Genomic DNA, 20,252 nt, shown 5'->3' with positions numbered 1-20,252 from the left:
TTTCAAACACACACACACACACACACACACACACACACACACACACACACAAAAACACATATATACATATGTTCAAGAGAAGATAGTCCTAATATGAATGGAAATGTTAATTCTAATATTTGTTTTATTCCTTTAATAAATTATTGGTTGAATGTATTTATTATCTACTAATATAATAATTTATCAAATAAAATTTAGAATATATTATATGTAATGTTTGTATATATGCAGACACTGATGTGCACAGACACGCACCTTACTGACCCTCTATATCCAACAGAGCTCTCAGAGTAAACCAACTGCAGACTAAGTACATTGGAGAAAAAATTATATTTGTACTGACCACGAATAAACATTTTTTTTATTATTTCCTAAAAAACAGATTATGATAACTACATTAGGGATTGTAAATAATCTAGAAATAATTTAAAGTACACAGGAGGGTATTTGTAGGTTCTATGCAAATAGCATACCATTTAATATAAGTAATTTAGGTATCTAAGGGTTTGTTATCCTGGGGCACTTGGTACCACTTCTCTCCATGGATACTGACAGACAACTATAAGACATTTATGTAACAAGATGTACTATCTGCCAAATAAATCAAATAAAATATTCTGCATGATTTAGTTTTATGGCTTCATTAACTAATTTGTCTTTATTCCTTTTCACAAGTTCTTCCTCAGTCCTCCCCTATATATATTATAATTTTGCATTTAATGTTTAAATGTATTTTGCTACTTTCCATAAAAAGAACAGCAATAGAAGTCATGTGAACTAAATTTTACATATTATAGTTAATATATTCACTGTGCTTTCTAAGCTTTGAGAGCACATTTGATTTTTTTTTGTGAAGGTCACTGCACATTTCATTAAATAAGTGAATACATATTTAGAAGATATTTATAAGTGTCTATCATCAGTATTTAAAGACATTACAATGATCATTCACTGGATGTTCAGGCATGACAGAAATCACTGAAGCATGACAAACTAAATTATTAAGCAAAAATCTATCAAAAAGTAAATTGTTATGGATATTACAGTGATGGCTAACAAGAAGCATTGTAGTCCGGGAATTAAGTTCATAATTAGTGTCTCCAGTGGAATCTCATTGGAAAAATAAAGAAAGTGACTCATGTATTTATAGAATTGCTGTTATATTCTTCAACTTGCTAATGGCTTTTTAACTACACAGTTACGGATATGTGAATTAGACTCAGTGAACTTTATTTAGTACTTATTCTGTTAATTTTAAGTTTTCTCCCTCAAAATTGTAATGGGTTATATGACCTGTGTGGTAACAAAGACAATGCCACATTATCAGGCCTGTCTTTGCAAATACATGAATTTAAATATGGCTTTTTTCAAATATAAATTTTCGAGAGATTTGCATAAAGAAAATATTTTAGAAATGAGAAAGAACATTGGGATACTCATTTATTATTCCAAGGGAAGAAACTATAGGGTCTGGAAAGTTGATGTGGTGTAGAAAGTCCCACTGTGGCAAAGCAAGCTTGAGGCCCGGGTCTTCCCAATATAAGCCCCACTCTCCTTTTGAGTCTATCACAGTATTTAAGGGAATGTAAAATGTAAACACATCCTGCATATTTTACAAATTAAATTTATCTTCTCCAAGACTGGCATCCTCTCTCTCAGTTTCAGTTTCATGAGTTTTAAGTTGATGAGTTGAGGCATCAAAATTTCAGATTGATCAAGCATCTGATTTTCTAGATTTGAAGAGTTTCATTCCAGATTTCAATTTTATTGCTATTTTTAAAATTCCCACACAACTTCGAAGTGTCAAAGGATTTATTTTCTTGGAAATTTTTGTCATAAAGTTAATAATTTTATCAAAAGAATAATATCAATAAAACCAATTTGAAGCATGAAGTCAAAGTACATTGGCAAAATTCCTAGAGAACTCTCAGTGACATAGTAAGTACTACAATGAAATACAGAAATAGATATTTGGGAATGAAAATCTATGAACAAACATTGTAAACATGTTTGATATAAAAGAGGATTTACTAATTTCTGAAAAGAAAAATAAATTCTCAACTTTGTTATGACGGTAAAGTGCAGGACACACTCCTAAAAGTTACTGATAAGTTCATCCCACTTACTATTAGAATGTTAATTGGCCAGTGTAAGCAGATTCAAAGGTACACACACACATTATCATCTTGTTAAATAATCATCAAAGGTACATTTTACTTTTACATTTTTATAGAATATTTTGGTGTAATTTGGAATATTATTATGCACCTTAAACTTTGATAATTAAATCAGAATAGGGGAAAACCATGTAAAAAACAAAAAGCACTTAAATAAATAAGTGCTTCTCAGGAGCCAGAGTGGGATGTGGTGGGGATCTGCTGTCATAGAAATTGTAAAATGTTAGGGACAATAAAATTGTTTTATATCTTGATTGTGCAAGTAATTGGATCTATACCTTCATAGAAAACATAGTACACACAAAAGAATGAATTTTAGTTTATGTAAACTCTTCATTGATATACCTGAGTTAAAGAAAAAAAATCATGAAAATCATTCTAATTTAGTAATTGCATTTTACATGCAATGGAAATCAGTGTTTGCTAATTTCTGAAATTGCTAGATAAATCATGTAAAAATTTTTCTAAAGCACTCTTAATTGATTCATGTCATGTCAAAATTGAGTCAGTATAGAGAAAGATTATTTTTGAATCCTTTTTAAATGTATTTTCAACTCAGTTTTAAGACTGTTTTAATTGACTTAATTTTTCCCTGTGTACCTTACTCTGTCTAGGAATTACTATCATTTCTGTGTTTTTTTTTTTAATCAGTATCACTCTCATTCTTTCTGCTTTTAGATTCTGAATTCTCATCTGTAGATTTTTCTCTTCTGGGTTATGTTTGACTTCTGATCTGAGTTCACCATATTTGACATTTGTAATCTTCACTAGAGGCAGAAGATATTCTGCCTTCTGTGAACACCCTCTTCTCTTTCAGAACCCTGTTGTAGTGTCTTTGTAAGTATTAAATCTTATCTTCATCATGGTTCACATTAACTTTTATGCTTAATATGTTGAAACTGTAGGAGGAAAACAAGTCACTTAGTGGGGTAGTTTAAGCATACAAAAGGCAGATATTACATGTTCTCTTTTTAACTCTTGTAGCAGCAGTCAAAATGTTCAGTAGAACATTTTGACTGCGTTCCTCCTGAAATGATGTGAGGTTGAGGAATAGAAGGATGTGCTAAAGCTGGAGTTATACAAACCAAAAATAAATAATTCACCATAATAGAGTATCATTTATTTTTGCTCAAATTACCACAAAAACAAAAACAGCATTTTCAAAATTTCAGTGAGGTAGATCATGTGGGGATTCCCTTGTTGATTTTTTATAAGAAATCTCTTCCAAATGTGTAATATTAATAGGGACTAGAAAAATAAATAGACTACATTCTTTAGTTAATGTATTCAGAGAATGAACAAATGATAGTATTTTAAAATCATAAAAAAGTAAGCATGCAGATAACTGCTCTCATTTTCTAACATGTTCTTTGAGATTTATGTCAATAAGATTTTATTTAGGCTAATATTATCATTGTTATTATTTTCTAAATTAGAAGAGAGAACAATTTTTGAAGGGAACTTGCATATCAGGAGCTAATATATAATTTGTTACGTTTCTTAAAATGTATACAAATACCATTAATTTGATTTTAAAATTAGAGTAAGCAGCCCACATGTATAGAAGAGACTCAGGAGACTCTATTAATGACAGAACATTTTGGTCCTTGTTTCTCATTATTATCTTCTTTGGTCATGATTATCCCATAAAACATTTACCTTAAATAAAACAGCATCTCAGATGCCAATAAAATATAATTACATATAGTCACCTATAGTCAAACCCCCCCAGTATCTACTGGAAATTGGCTCAGGAATCCCCTAAATATTCAATTTCCTTATATCAAGCACTAAAATATTGGCAGGTAACCAATAGTTTAAGTTATCTCTAGATTACTAATAATTCCTAATACAATATGAATCCTAGGTAAGCAGTTGTTAGACTGTATTCTTTAGTCAATAATGATAAGAAAACAATATTGAAACTTTCTTAGTACTTATGCAACCCCATAGGACCAACTTCATTTTCCCATCTGCTATTGGTTGGGTTCTGGGATATAGAGCACATGAATTAAGAGTGAAATGTCTATGCATATTTTAAATGGAACTATTTTATTAATTTGTCTATCATCCAGATTTCACTTTCACATTCAGAAAAGGAAATATGAGACTCCACGATATAGAAAATCCACAAGTAATTTAAAGAGAACAAAAATATACTACTTTCATTGTATTATATAATGTTTTACTGATTTCATTTTTATTTTATGTATATTATTTTTTTCTCACTGGAAAAGAGAATATTAAGGTCTAAAACTATTTTAAGTATATATAAAAGTTTCAAACTATCTGTTTTCCATCTTTGTAGTAAATGATGAAAGTGTATTGGTTTAAAAATTAATGTAGGTAGCAAATATCATTTATATATATATATATTTTTTGCTTTCATCTAGCACTTTGTACTCTTCATAGGGCTTAATAAATTTTTGTTGTTATTTTTGTTAGCTCAAATGAAAACATAACAAATAAAAGGTTTTATTGATTCTAATGAATAATTAGCATGACTATTCTACTAGAATAAACTCCTTTAAGCTAGAAAATGCATCTTTGTCGGATATTCTATAGCATCTAGCCCAGTACTTAAACTAAACAGCTAGTGAACATAAATTTTCAGAAACAATTGGGTCAATAAATTACTTAGGGAAATAAATGTTAATATAGGGTATAACTGAAGCCAGAAAATGCGACAGGAAGATATACAGAATTTCTACTCATGCAAAGTTCAAACACAATCTATCTTAAGTTATGCATTTGGCAGAAGAAGTTACTTGTATGTTTTAAATACCACCATAATGAATATTCATTGAAAAATTATAGTCACTGCATAACCTCATCAACAATAATGGTATAAGCTTTCAGAAGAAAGGAAGTTCTAAGATTGAAACTATTACTATCTTCTATGAATTTGACACTTTTTAACCACTCCCAATAGCAAGATGGGAATACATGCTTCTGAATCTAAAAAAGGTAGCAGCACTTGGAGAGGAGGAAAGGATGGGCCCTGTGCACAGATGGGTGCAGACATCTTGGAAAGTCTGCCCAGGAGGGACAGAGACAAAGAGAAATGGCTTCTCCATTTAGAACAAAGTTGGCAGATGGTCTAAGTAACCAGGGCGTGCTGCATCTCAGCAGCAACTGTCACTTTTTCCTTTATGTTGTTTATTAGTCTTTGCCTGGACATCATTAAAGTGGATTTCAGAAATAGTAAACAAATATGATGACTGTTAAATGTGTAGGTTTAAAAAGGAAAGCGAATATCGTTCTATTTGGCTTTTAAAATACTTTTTTTCCTTATTCTTTATGTCTTATTATATTCTTTGTCATTTATTTAGACAGTTTACCAGATCTTAGGTTAGGCTGAATTAATTTTATTTAAAAACACTCTCTCATAGATACATCTCTCCATGGACTTAAATATTCTTACTCTTGACAAAATTGAAGAACTGATTAGTAATAAAAGAATGGACGGAGGAAAACAAACAAAAACAAAGCAAACTGCTACATATGAATGCACTTTTATCCTGTATAATATGAACAGTTAAAGAAAAAAATGGAGGAAAAGGCAGCTTTTGTAAACACTTGATCCAATATCCTATACCAAGTAACACTCATTTTCCTGAAAGCATTAGTAAAAGGCCAAAAATTATTTCTATAAATTTATTTATGTGCTATTCGTTAATTTTTACTTTTTTATTTTTCAAATTTAAAAGTTTTTTAGTTTTTTTCACCTTGCATCCTGTCATCAAAGTGCAGACATTCTTATTTGTCTTGCATCCTATCATCAAAATGCAGACATTTGAAAACTTTAGCATAGATGCCCACTAATTTTATAACAATAGCAGCAACATTTACTTTTTTTTCAGTAAAATTTATTTCTAATTACAAACATATCAATTCATACTCTAATCTGGTAAAAGATTAGACTGAAAAAAGGTATCACAATAAAAACTGATGGGTATTCTCAGGGTTCTGCGAAGACAAGTTGTTTGAAACAGCAGTATCATATGTTAATGGACATTAACAAAGCAGCACAAGTGACAGGTACCTCTAAGAATCTCTATGACTGCCTGTGTCCCTGAACATGACCATGATGTTTCCCAGACTGTGTTCATATGGAACAAAAATTAATAAATAAAGATTTTACTTCATAATTTCATAGAAATTGATATAATAAAGAAATAGACATGCATTGGTTATTCTTATACTAATGTTCAGTTAATTTAGTTCTTTTAAATAAGAAACCACCTAGAGCTGGTTTTCCCTATGGTTTAGGTCTATTATTCTGACACTAGAAGATGATGGTAACCTCAGTTTTCATTCTGAAGTCAAGAAAAGTGACTTCATGCCACTGTGTTGAACTGAGAGGCTTCAGGTTTCCCTGTTCAGCAAAAGTTCTTCTTTTTTACTCAGGATGAAATCTTACACAGGTGCATGCACACATTCACAACAGTATCAAAAATCCATTTTACAAAGAACTAAACTAAAAGCAAAAAAGTTATCCATTAATCAAAAATAAAAAAAAATTTAAAATCCCTAAAAAGTTAAATATGTGCCATATGCATTTTCTCAGACACCTACTTAAGTTACAGTTGCCTCATGTATCTTGCTCTATTTACCAGGGTCAATCATAACTGAAGTTTAGTGATCTAGGAGATACAGCACCATATTTGCAAGAAAAATAAACAAATGAATCTGAATCAAAATAGATGATACTCTTTTTGGCAGAATAAATGTAATCTAAAATAGAGGTAAAAATATAAAGTGAAGTGAAAAGAGAGGAGCACATCAATTTTTTTAATTATTTGATATTTATGGAATTTTTTCCACATGAGTAAATTTTTTTCATATAACTTTCCTCCTCTAAAATCTGAATTTTAAATGCAAGTCTAATTCACATGTTTTTGTGAAATTAATAAGCACAACTTTCAAAAGTTATTTTCTATTCTATTTTTTTATTATTAGTTGTTCAAAACATTACATAGCTCTTGACATATCATATTTCATACATTTGATTCAAGTGGGTTATGAACTCCCATTTTCACCCCATATACAGAATGCAGAATCACATCGGTTATACATTCACGTTTTTACATACTGCCATACTAGTGTCTGTTGTATACTGCTGCCTTTCCTATCCTCTACTATCCCCCTCCCCTCTCATCCCCTCCCATCTTCTCTCTCTACCCCATCTACTGTAATTCATTTCTCTCCCTTGTTTTTTTTCCTTTCCCCTCACTTCCTCTTATATGTGATTTTGTATAATGATGAGGGTCTCCTTTTTTTGCTATTCTAAAACTAAGAAACAGATATGAAATACAAGAAATTAAAAGTAAAAATTTTAAAAATTGTATCTTATTTAAAACAAAACTTTATTAAAAGTATATGTAATGAGTTGCTGTGTAAGTTACCATAGTTTTTAGGTGTATTTAGGTGATTCCTGAAGTAAGATATGGTAGAGAATTATACTCTTGATGTGCTAAGCAGTTAAACTTATTTACATTTTTTAGAGTACTGTATTCTTTGATCATGCCAAGACTTTAATTAAAAGTGATTTAACTTGATTGAAATTAAAATAAAAATACCAATCCTTTGAAGCATTTTGCAAAAATAGGTATATAACATACATAGTTAAATCAGCAGCAGGTGCTTCTTTAATAATTCTTAGAAGACAGTTCTCAGAGGTAAGTTTGTAGCTACAACTGCCCACATTTTATAGAAAAGAAGAAAATGTCAAATCAACAACATAAAGATATGTCTTAAGGTCTTAGTAAAGCAAGAATAAATCAATCCCCAAACTAGGAGAACAAAAGAAATAATAAAAATCAGAGCTGAAATTAATGAGACTAATTAAAAAAAATCAATGAACAATGATAAAAAGAATAAGTTCTTTGAGAGAGTAAACAATATTGATAAACCGCTAACCAAAGTCAACAAAAGAAAAACAGAAAAGACCCACATTAATAAAATCAGAGATGTAAAAGTTTTCACACTCTATACCTAAAAACATATAATATATATATATAAAATTATATATATATAAATTTTTTTTTCAAAGGACACAACTGAAATCCAAAGGATCCCATAGGGATGATTTTGAAAACTTTTATTCTATTCTGATACTTTGAGGAAGAAATGTATGGATTTCTAGACACATATGACCTTCCAAATTTGAACCAAGAGGATATAGAAAATCTAAGTAGAACAGTAACAAATTATGATATTGAAAGAGCAATAAAAGCCCCCCCCATAAAGAAAAGTTAGGACCAGATGCATTCACATATAAATTTTTACCAGAATTAATGCTGATGCTCCTCAAATTTTTCTATGAAATAGGAAAGAAGAAATGTTTCCAAACTTATTATACAATGCAGTATTACCTTGAAATCAAAGCCAGATATAGACACTAAAGTTAAAGAACAATACATTCACAAATTCTTAATAAACATAAATGCCAAAAGTCTTAATAGAATGTTAGCAAATCTTATTCAACATATTAAACCCATGATCAAGTTGGTTTTCTTTGAGGTATGCAAGAATGATTCAAGACATGCAAACAAACACAAAATTTCATTGAAAGTAGCTTTAATAAATAAATAAATATACCTAAGCATAAATTTTAACCAAAGAGGTAAAATATCTCTATAAGAAAAATTACAGAAGATTGAAAAAAGAAGAAATTGAGTAAGACATGAATGATATCTCCATTCTCCAGATAAGCAGAATTAATATTTAAAATAATCATATTACCCAAAGTGATCTATATGGTCAATTCAATACCTTCAAAGGAAAAAATGCTATTCTTCACAAAACCAGAAAAACAATCCTAACATTTATATTCAAGAACAGAGACCCACAATGGTTAAAGCAACCTCTAGCCAAAAAACAACGAAGCTGGAGACATTAAAACACCTGATCTCAAATTATACTAGAGAACCATAGGATCCAAAATAGCATCACAGTGAAAACAAACAAAGAAACAAAGCACAGATGTTGATCAATGGAATAGAATTGAAGACAGAGACAAATCTACAAAGATATAGTCATCTGGTTTTTGATAAATGCGCCAAAGATACAAAAACAACCTCACTAACAATTGGTGCTGGGAAAATATTGTATTATTAATAATGGAGTTTTATTCAGTCATAAAGAAGAACAAATTATGTAATTTGTAGGAAAATAAAAAGAACTAGAGTGCTTTGTATTAAGCAAAATAAGTCAGATGCAGAAAGTGATATACTAAGTTTTTTTTTAATATGTGAAAGTTTGTGGGGGGAATACAAAACATTAAAAAAAAAAAGCACCATGAAAGTAGAAAAGATACCAACAGGTAGAAGAAGGGTATCAGTGGGAGTCTGGGTAACAGGAGGTACTGGGGAGTGGATGTATCAATATGCCAAAATGAAATTCTTTATTCTGTGTAATTAATCTGCACCAATAAAATAGTACTTATTAGAATATTTGTCATATTTGATTTAGGCTTATTTAGCTCTATATCTTAAGTAAATTACTCCTTGTATTATTTGATGCTTGTCTATGTGTGTGGAAAATAGAAGTCTATCTCAGATCATATAGATTGATTTTCTAGCTACTATTATGGTACAACTACAATTGATCCTTATGTCCTATAAGCAGTCACCCTTCTTATTTGATGGATTTTCTTTTACAAAAAAAAAAAGTACTATGAACCCATGGCCCTTTAGTCTTACAAGTTTCTATAATCAGAGAAGCAAAATTCATAGCTTTTGTTCCTTTGACGTTACTCATTTGTTTGCTATATATTAAAGGATTTAATACCATAATTTTCATAGTCCTCTATGAATTGCCTTAGGTAATAAGAATAAAGTAAATAAAGTGAAAAAATAAGAAATATATTATGTACATGTAATTATACATCTGGGTAGGCGTGAGATTCAAAGCTTTACTAAGAAATGAAAGTAAAACATCTACAAATGAAAAAAAATCAGTATTTCCTTATGGGTAACAATTAACTTAATAAAAATATTAATACTTAAGTTTCATTTTTAAGTTTTAATGTAATGTAAGTTACTATCTTTGCTTTTGTAAAACACTTCCATGTAGCATATACCTATATATAACACATATATAAGCTAATATTCACATCCATATACAAATATGCATTTTTTTATTTAGAATTTTTTCTATTTGTTATGCTTTTGGACACAACAGTAGAATGCATTTTGACATACTATACATATATGGTGTACAAATTTCCATTCTTCTGGTGTACGTAATGTGGAATGACTTTGGTCATGTATTCATATGAAAATAGGAAGGTAATGTCCAATTCATTCTAATAACTTTCCTACTTCTAATCCCCCTCCCTTCCCTTCATTCCCCTTTCTCTAATCCAAAGTACTTCTATTCTTTCCTACCCTCCCCTGCTTACAGTGAGTTAGCATCTGCATATCAGAGAGAACATTAGGACTTTGGTTTAGGGGGATTAGCTGACTTCACTTAACATGATAGTCTCCAGTTCCATCCATTTGCCAGCAAATGCCATAATTTCATTTCTCTTTAACATTCATGTATTTTAAAATTAATACCACTATTATAGGCATGAACTGTTTGAGTAATTGGGGGACTTTGCACATTTTTAGATCAATATTGGTGTACATTAATAACACTGGAAAAATAAATCATATGCAATAAAACCAATGCAAAAATGCAAATATATACATATAAATATACACATCTATACCTACATTTGGATCAATTACATAACAATTTGAATATAGGATATCTTATGAAATGTATAATGAAGATAGGTGCCCTCAACTTAATCATGGGTTTGTGTTCCCATAAAGCCATTGTTAAGTGGAGAGTACCATAAGTGATACTTATTTAGCAACCTAACATGTGAACATGGTTGCTTCCTAGCACAGTACACCACAGAGTATCAGTTGCCACCCTGTGACCTTGTAGCTGACTGGGAACTGGGGCTTTTCCCACTATCCAACATCATAAGGTAGGATGGTACCAGGTAAGGTAGGATGGTGCCAAACTGGGAAAGCATCAAAGTTAAAAATTTTAAACATGATTTCTACTGAATATATATAAATTTTAAGCATTATAAAGTTGAAAAACCTTTATATTGGATCATCCTAAGTTGAAAACCATCTGTACTAGGGAAACTTACTAAACAAAGGTAAAAACTTAAATTACTTCTAGAAAACCTAAAGTTTGAAAGAAAATGAAATTTAAATTAGAACTCAGAAGAAGTATATTCTTTATGTTGACTTAAGAAAGGACTCTAAATAATATAAAGTGTTACAGATTTAACCACAAAAATAATTTAAAACAATGCACATAAAATTTAAAGGTAACTGGCAAACTGGAAAAAACCTTTAAACACATAAAATAGAAACACTTAAGATTCTAAATTTATTAGGTGCTCTTTAAAAGTCAAATCATAAAAATGATTACTGAAACAGCAGAAAATCTGCAGAAGACAGTGTCAAATAATTTTATATATGTGTTAAATCTTACTAAAAGAGATAAAATTATAGACATAATTCAAATCAATTTTAACCAAAACATAATTACTATGCCAAACAGGAGATTGAAATTGAACATAATTGAACATATAGTGAAATTTTGCATAAGAGAGAAAATTATTTTTATAATTATAAGTGCATTTGTTAATACTCTTGAAGTATTTCTGTTCTTTGACATAATAAATTTATATCTTTGCAAAAATGAGATTTTTCCAAGAAAGTGAAAGTAAGGTGTCTTTATCACATTCTAATTTATACTGGTAGCAAAATTGGAAACAAGTTAAATGTAAATTACAGCCAGACATTAAGCAGAGATAGGAACACTTGGAGCCACGAATATTTTGTGAGTTGCAAAGTCACAACATGACATTTTGGCTTGATGAGAAAACAGCTAGTAACATGTGGTCAGTGCACAGGCCATTCAGTTTTCTCCAAATATTTTCTTCTATTCCACTAGCTAACGAATTTAAAGGAAAATTATATACAGAAAAACATACAATATATTATCATACAGGACAAGAAACATAAGTCTGAATATTGAGAAGTTTGAATCAAATTAAAATATATATATATTCTCAAATTAAATTTCAAATTTCAAGATGTAAACAAGATGATTGCCTTTTTTTCCTTTCATAAGCTAGCTGCGCCACTACAAGTTGTGCAAAGTGGTGATTCGAACCATGGTCTCTGATTTCCTCATGGCTGTGTTTGCACTGAGAGCTGCCTATACAAAAGTGCTGGGCCAGGTGCCCCAGTTGCTATGGTAATGCTGGCCAGGGTTGACCAAGTGCAAAGGCACACAGCTCTAACAGTGGGAGTCCTGGATTCAGACATCAACTCCCAGGTGGTAGAGAATTTGGGGCATAACAATAAGACCTTCATGTCTCACAAGTTTCTCTGCATCCTCCAGACTGCCTGCTTTGCTAAAACTTTCTCAAAAATAAACTTTTGATGACAAAACTTTTATAACAAACATATGGGGCTAGCTCTGGTGTCAGTCAAGGTTCAACATGGCTTGGCTGAACTACCTGGCCAGAGCGTTTTCTTTATGTCTGTCTGTCTTTTCTTGGTCCCCTAATCATCCTTCTGGTTTCTGAATTAACGGCCACATAGGTCACAGCAACAAGAGTCACTGATCTGTACTGAGAGCATTATAAAGATCAGAGGGAAACCCATAGAAGTCTTCTTGTAAAGGCAGAGTTGTTCAACAGGTAGGTATCAAGGTAGCTGCTTCCAAAGAGTAGCTTTGCATAACCAGGATGAGTAAGAAGACTGGGTTGACATTCAGCTTCCCACAGTTGGAGCTGTTTGGACTTCTTCCTAATGGAGCTTAGGATTTGGCCTCTAGAACTATTTTCCTCTTCTCTGACTCCCTCTCTCTGCTCCTTTCTCCTCACTTTTCTCTCTTCTGTAACACTTTTATAGCTATGTCTCTTCTTATGTATGCTTGTATTAATGAATTAAATTTTATCATGTATCTTCAGCCTTTATTTTCTGACTCCATAGCAAATGATTCATGTCTTGTGTGTAGTCAAAGTATAATTAAAGCAAAATATGAAGAATTAATACAAACTGAAAATTATAGATAAAGACATAGATAAAGATAGAGACATGTATATATGCATATATCCGTAACTGAGTATATATAATATTATACATATATGTATTTGTGCGCAAATAATTATATAATGTTATGACTATTATTCAGGTAACAAATAATGGACTTGGCTTAATGATATAGGCTTACTCAAGCCTATTCTCCCCAAACACCTAATGAATATGAAGTTAGAGTAAGAAACAGAATAGGAAAATATAATTATATAACATTATATTATATTGTTTAAATGGCCTTGTCTTAGTTATTCTTTAAGACTAAAATGAAATTAAAAGCAGTGAAGCTCAGTATTTTTGGTATCTCTGCCTGGTATATTTACTTAAATACATGATTTAATTTACTAGATTTTCATATTCATAAAATGAAAAGTAGAAAACATAAAGAATGAGAACCTTTTTTTTTTTGTCTTGAATCTTGAAAATGTCCTTTTCACTGCTTATTGTATACTTTAATAGTAAACCAAGGTAAAAGTGCCTCTAAATACTCCCACCTATCAGTTTTTGAAATAACTAAACTAACCTAGGCAGAAAAACATTAAAAGGGGCTTATTGTTGAGGATCATGCATGTAACTATCCCCAAATCTATGGGCAGAAGTGATTTCCCCAGTGAGATGGTACTCGGAGAGGGAGCTTTGGGCAGGTTGTTAGGTCATGAAGTTAGCAGCCTTGTGAAGGAGAGCAGTGCAACCTTACTACACTGACATGCAAGAACTTTCATCTCAGACTCCAGAATTTGAGAAATAAATATCTGTGTTCATAAGCTATTCATACTCTGATAATCATAGAGCAATCCAAACTAAGACATTTAGTGAACATGTAAAGGTTGTTTTCATCTGTGAAATTTCGAATTTATCCAACAAAGATACACTGTGTTTGTTACCAGAATAAAAGATAACCTTGAAATAAAATCACTGTCGCTGATTATAAACTGACATTTCATGAAATTATTTTTTATAAATACAAATTAAGTAACAGTTTAAGTCATAGATTTCTTCATTCAGGTTAAATAACCAGAAAAGTCTAACCTCAGGGAGCTATTTTAAATGGAATCTACTAAAAACATTCTTATGTACATATAAGAAAACATTACGGTGAATCCTACCATCACACACATCCACAAGGATGGGGTCCCATCTAGAATATGATATATTCCATACTTGTACTATTATATATCAAAATTGCTATGTTGATTATCATATATAACTAAAAAACCCAATTGAAAACAAATATATAAAATGAACAAACAAACCTCTTTATGAGAGTCAATTTTTTTAGGCAAAATTTATTTTTTCAGAAATTTTTATAAACCTCTCTATACTGATACATTCATTTCTTTCTTTCTTTTCCATCAATGCTGAATAATAATACAACCTCCTTAAGATGTCATCTTACTTTCTTTTCACCTTATGTCATTTTATAAAGTGATTGTTCCCCAAAAGGAGTGGGCAGTTGATTTTATAACATATTGGGTGACCCCTGTTCTCTAATAAAAATATATCGAACTAATATCATCATACATATTTCAATATAGTATTTATCAAATCCAACACACTTGAGAAAAAATATGGTTTTCTGGATTTCTTAAATCTTAAGAGTTAGTGTTTGTTCCTAGATTTTGAAAAATAATTCAAATTAGCAGCTTTCTGATTTTGTTTTAGTTAAAATAGGTGAAATAAATATAAATGAAACCAGCTCATTATATATTAATTGTGTAAATAAACATATGTAAAATGTAAATGTTTAGACACACATGAATATAATATGGAAGTGGATTTTGAAGCTTTTATATTTCTAGAGGGCTTAAATGAAATTTTTGGTTTCTTAAAGATTAGCTCTGTTTCAAGATTTAATGTTTTTTTTTTTTCTGAAACATAGTACAGAGACACTACAAAATCAATGTTTTAAAAACCAAACTCATTCCCTAAATCAGTTGTATCACTATCTGTTTAAATACACGATAATTCTGCAATTTCTAGAAAACAACAATTATCTTTTGTACATGTTTTCCCCTTAGTTCCCCAATCTCTTTCCAAACTGCATGATGTACCTCATATACATCCAGGAAACTTTCATTTCCTGTCTGCAGTTGTCTAATAATCTTTTACCCCACATGCCTTTCTTCTCCTGCCACTTTCTTCCACATTGTATTCAGACTAATCATTTTATAATTAAAATTTAATGAGGTAATGATGTCCCTTTTCATTTGAAAACCTTTTGTGGTGTCACATAGCTTTAGAATTGAAGTACAAAAAACAAAAATCAATGATAAGTCTCTGGCTGATAAAAAGCACATATTGAAATATTCACTTGTCACAAAGTTGTCTGACCTTCAGCATCTTTTTGCTTCAAGGTCATTGAACTTTCCATTTTCTCCCACCCTAAGGATTTTCAATATGGCAGGATGAACATGTTCCTGCCTGCTTTACAGTGCCCTGTAATGCACACATATCAAACACACACACACAGACACACAGAGCTAAGTCTTCCTGAACTTGCTTTTCATAGTGCTTCTTTGAGACAACAAAGATTTCTTGAGTTATGCAAACCATAATTTCTCCTCCAAATCAGTCCAGGTTCTGCTTTTACCTCTCATGATCCCATGTATTTCTTCTTAAATAATCTAAAGTCATATGACTAATGTCTCCACCCGGAAACATATGTCAAAGCAAAATAATGACTCTACTTAAAGGAAAATAAGAAAGTAGTTGTCTGAGTCAAATATGAGTCATCTAGACCAGGGAGCACTGATTCAAGTTTCCCTGAAAAATGCTCCAGAGAAATAGACCTAGCTGTGACCACTGTTGTGAACATGGGAGATCACTGCTGCTCTCCTTGTGTAGCACAACTTTTGAGCCCCCAACCAACACTGTATTGACTGGCTGATTTTATTGGAGCATTTCTATCATAGATGATCAGCCTTCGGTCCTCACAAGGAAAGAAGCTATTTCAGGAATGGATTTGCCTCCCATGCCATTCATGGCTGACATGATCAGACCTATGTTTTATGTAGCACCATGGTATCAACAAAGTCCAGGTTCTGCAATGTACACAACTGGATTCACACTCCATGCCCTTCACCTGGCCATGGTGCACACCCCCAGCAGCTCCTAGGTCTGACCACTGTGATGACTCAGAGTCATTCCATTATCTGTGGAACTGAAGTCAGCACATAGTGACAGACCTTTATGAAAAATAATAGACCACTCTTTCTTCTCCAAAGAAACAAATTTTTTGGTTCAATTTTGGCTTCAAACACTCCCCATGTGATAAATCTGAGGTCAGTTTTCAGTGGAGACATTATCTTTGTTACTGTTTGTTCTCCTTTTATTGAGTCATTTAATAGATAAATTAATTATAAAAGTCTTCAGCTTAGACACTACTTCTAAGCATTCTACCAAGGTCATTTTTGTATCAGAGGAATTGACAATTGACTCCTGCACAAACAATATACTATTTTCATCATGAGTCCTATCATCCAGAAGCATCTGACTTTATTAAGGACATAACAGTTAGCTCAATGATGAGTTTACAAAGATAAATCTTAATGACCAGAAAAATGACCCCTTGCTTTTTTCTATTTGCTCAGCTTCTTGAGTAAGTAGAGGTGACCAGCAGTCATCTCACTATTTTGAGGTTGGTTAGATGCCTTCAACCAGAGCCACTACATGGTGATATCTTTCTACAGACTAATTCACAGGCACGGAAGCAGAGGGCAGAAAGTGAAGGTCCCCACCTCACCACTTCACTACTACTACACCAAGAAAGCTATCTGTAGAGGTTATTTATTCATTTATTTATCTTTGTGTTTGATGCCTCTTAAAGTGTGGGTTTAGAATAAAAGAGAAAAGAGGTTGTGGACTTGGTTAGTTGAAAGGACAGATGTTCCACTGGTCATTTCTACTTCCTCAAGAAGCTGAACCAATAGGAAGAGAAAAGGGGTCATTCTTCTGATCATTAACAACAAAGATTTATCTTTGTAAACCTGGTTTTGTTCACCTCTCATAAGATTTGAGAAGACCAAAGGCAGACTGTCTTTGGCCTGAATATATTTCTTTGGTGATATTTTGTATATAAACAACACTACAAATGTTCCTACAGAGAAGGTTACATTAAAACTATGTTACCTTTATTTATGTGTCACTCTTCTGTGCTCCTTAAGAATATTTGTCATCAAAAATTTGTCTCACTACAGTCAGAATGGTAATATCAAGAATACAGGCAACAATAAATGTTGACAAGGATGTGGAGGAAAAAGGTACACTCATAAATTGTGGGTGGGAATGCAAATTGGTGCAACCACTCTGGAAAGCAGTATGGAGATTCCTCAGAAAATATGGAATGTAACCATCATTTGACCCAGCTATTCCACTCCTTGGTTTATACTGAAAGTTATTAAAATCAGCATACTATAATGGTGCAGCCACATTAATAGTTATAGCAGCTCAATCCACAACAGTAGAATGAATCAGACATTATTACCCTATATTCATACATAACTACACAACTGGTGTGATTCTGCCTCATGTACAACCAGAAGAAAGAGAAATTATACTCCATTTATGTATGATGTGTCACAATGCATTCTACTGTTGTATATAAGTAATTAGAACAAAATTTTAAAAATGTGTTTGTTAGGTCAAAAAGGCTTTGTTTTCTTAATACATATAGGCTTTGAGTTTGCATGTAATTTTTGCTCACTGATACATACCATATATTTAAATTTAATTTCTGTTAATATATTTTGTATCTGTAATTCATTTAGCATGAAAGAAAATTTTCTCCTTTGGTTTTATATGGAATTAAGTATTTAAAAAAATAATGGTAGGGGAGAGGGGATAGGGAGGGCAGCAGAATACAACTGACACTAGGATTGCTGTATGTATACACATGAATGTATAACCAATGTGATCCTGCAATCTGTACATGTGGAAAAATGAGAATTCATACCCTATTTGAATCAAATGTATGATATGTCAAGATTATTGTATTGTCTTGAGCAACTAATAATAAAAAAATAATGGTTTCCACAATAACTTAAATACCAGTCAGCATAATGATGAATCTCAACTCACACAAGCAGCTACTACTGATTTCCCAATTCCTCTACTGAGGTTTTCATTAATTTTATGATATAACTTACTACCAGTATGAAGAGAAATATATTAAATTCATAATAAATATGCTGCAGCATGGAGGAAATATAAGTATTAGTGTCAGTTAGCATATAGTAAGGGGGCATTAGGCTGAGGTTTAGGAAGGTGGGCTGGGATCAGCCCACTCCTCCCATTACCACCAGTCAGTCATCAGATCTAAAGCCAGTCATGTAACCTGCTTGAGAATCACATTAGAATAGTACACCCCATTGGTGGGACAGGAAATGGAATTTTGGACGGTTATACTCCTATATGCTACTAACTAGCAATATGTCATTTTTAAGTGACATAACAAAAATACAAAAGATATTTATTAAAATATGCTATGACTTCTCATTATTTGATCTTAAAAACTTTTTAGTAATGTTTGGCCTATTCTAATTTTAGATAATAGTGTTTTAAAATTATTATTTTTGTTGTTTTATAAAAATTATTAATGTTTGGAATAAGTCTCTCATATTCTTAAGTAAAATATTATTCTACACATGTATATTTTCCACACACAGATATCCATGGAATTTATTAAACGATGGTGTTCATATAAGCAACAACACTTTGATCAGTATCTCATGTATTCCTCTTTGAATGAAATACAATACTGTCAGGTGCACAAAGAGATCTTGGGCAAGGAACTAGTGACATCTCTTCATAATGAACCGGACATAATAGTGTAACTTTTGCTTCATTAAAGGAAGAAACAACTTCCATAGATTTTTAATAAAACTGTTGGTTGATATTTCATAATAATTGGTTACCTCTTATTGCTGATACATTGAATCATCTTAAGCAATTTTTACATATAAATGCAAACAGAAAAAGAAAAACATAAGCTTTTTATTTTCTTCACAGTCTTCTCATCAGCCTGCAGAAATTAAAAGTATCTGAAATTCTTTGGAATACTTTTTAAAAGCTTAATGTGTCCATAATTCAGACAAGATCCAAACAGTTGTTTAAAAAGGACAATGTGCTGATTAGGAAATTTCAGAGGTGTGAATTAGCTTTGCTTTTTCACGTAGCAACAGACAGATGGTAGTGCTTGGAGAAGATAACATGGGAAGAGTGAGACTGTGGATGGCACCCCGACCTTTTCTTTTTCTGAGTTTCCAGAGGCCAACACTGACACTCTCATATCTGAAAGTGCTGAAAAAAAAAAAAAAAAACAGCAAACAATAACTGCTTTTTGTTTTTGATTTGTATAAGGCCTGAAACTTCCTTAGAGTGTCTAGGAACTAGGAAACTCCCATCACTCTGGATGACAAAGCAAGATCAAAAACATTTTTTTTTTTTTTTTTTTAGGTAAAATTCAGGATAGTTAGCAGAGAAAATGGCCAGACTTGACTTTTTTGACTTCCCATTAAAAATAAGCAAATAAACTGACAACATTTAAGCAAAGCAAGAAGGCTCCAGTTGACCAAAATCCTACAGCCCCTTATTGGTTTCTACCTGGGATTTCTGAGAAACCTGTCTACCTCTTGGCAGTGATTCCACAAATATTTGTATAAGAAATCATTGTTACTTCTTTTTCTTAAAAAAAAAAAAAAAAGGTTTTGTCTCATGAACTTTATTTTCAAAAACTGGACAATTCTTTGACTATGCCAGACATTGAACAGTGAAGTTTAGAAGTTTGATAGTTTATTTTGAATGAATTGTGCATGGCAAAATCATGCATTGTGCAATTAGACTGGGGGAAGAACAATATGTGATTTCTCATTCCTTTTTTAACTTTTGTAACCAATCAAGAGTCTTTCAATTTAATTCCATCATCTTCTACAATCTGTTTTCACCCAACCTT

The sequence above is a fragment of the Callospermophilus lateralis genome, chromosome 8, assembly GCF_048772815.1.
Source record: "Callospermophilus lateralis isolate mCalLat2 chromosome 8, mCalLat2.hap1, whole genome shotgun sequence".
NCBI classification, from domain to species: domain Eukaryota; kingdom Metazoa; phylum Chordata; class Mammalia; order Rodentia; family Sciuridae; genus Callospermophilus; species Callospermophilus lateralis.
The sequence above is the reverse complement of the archived record's forward strand: the minus strand, read 5'-3'. Positions refer to the sequence as shown.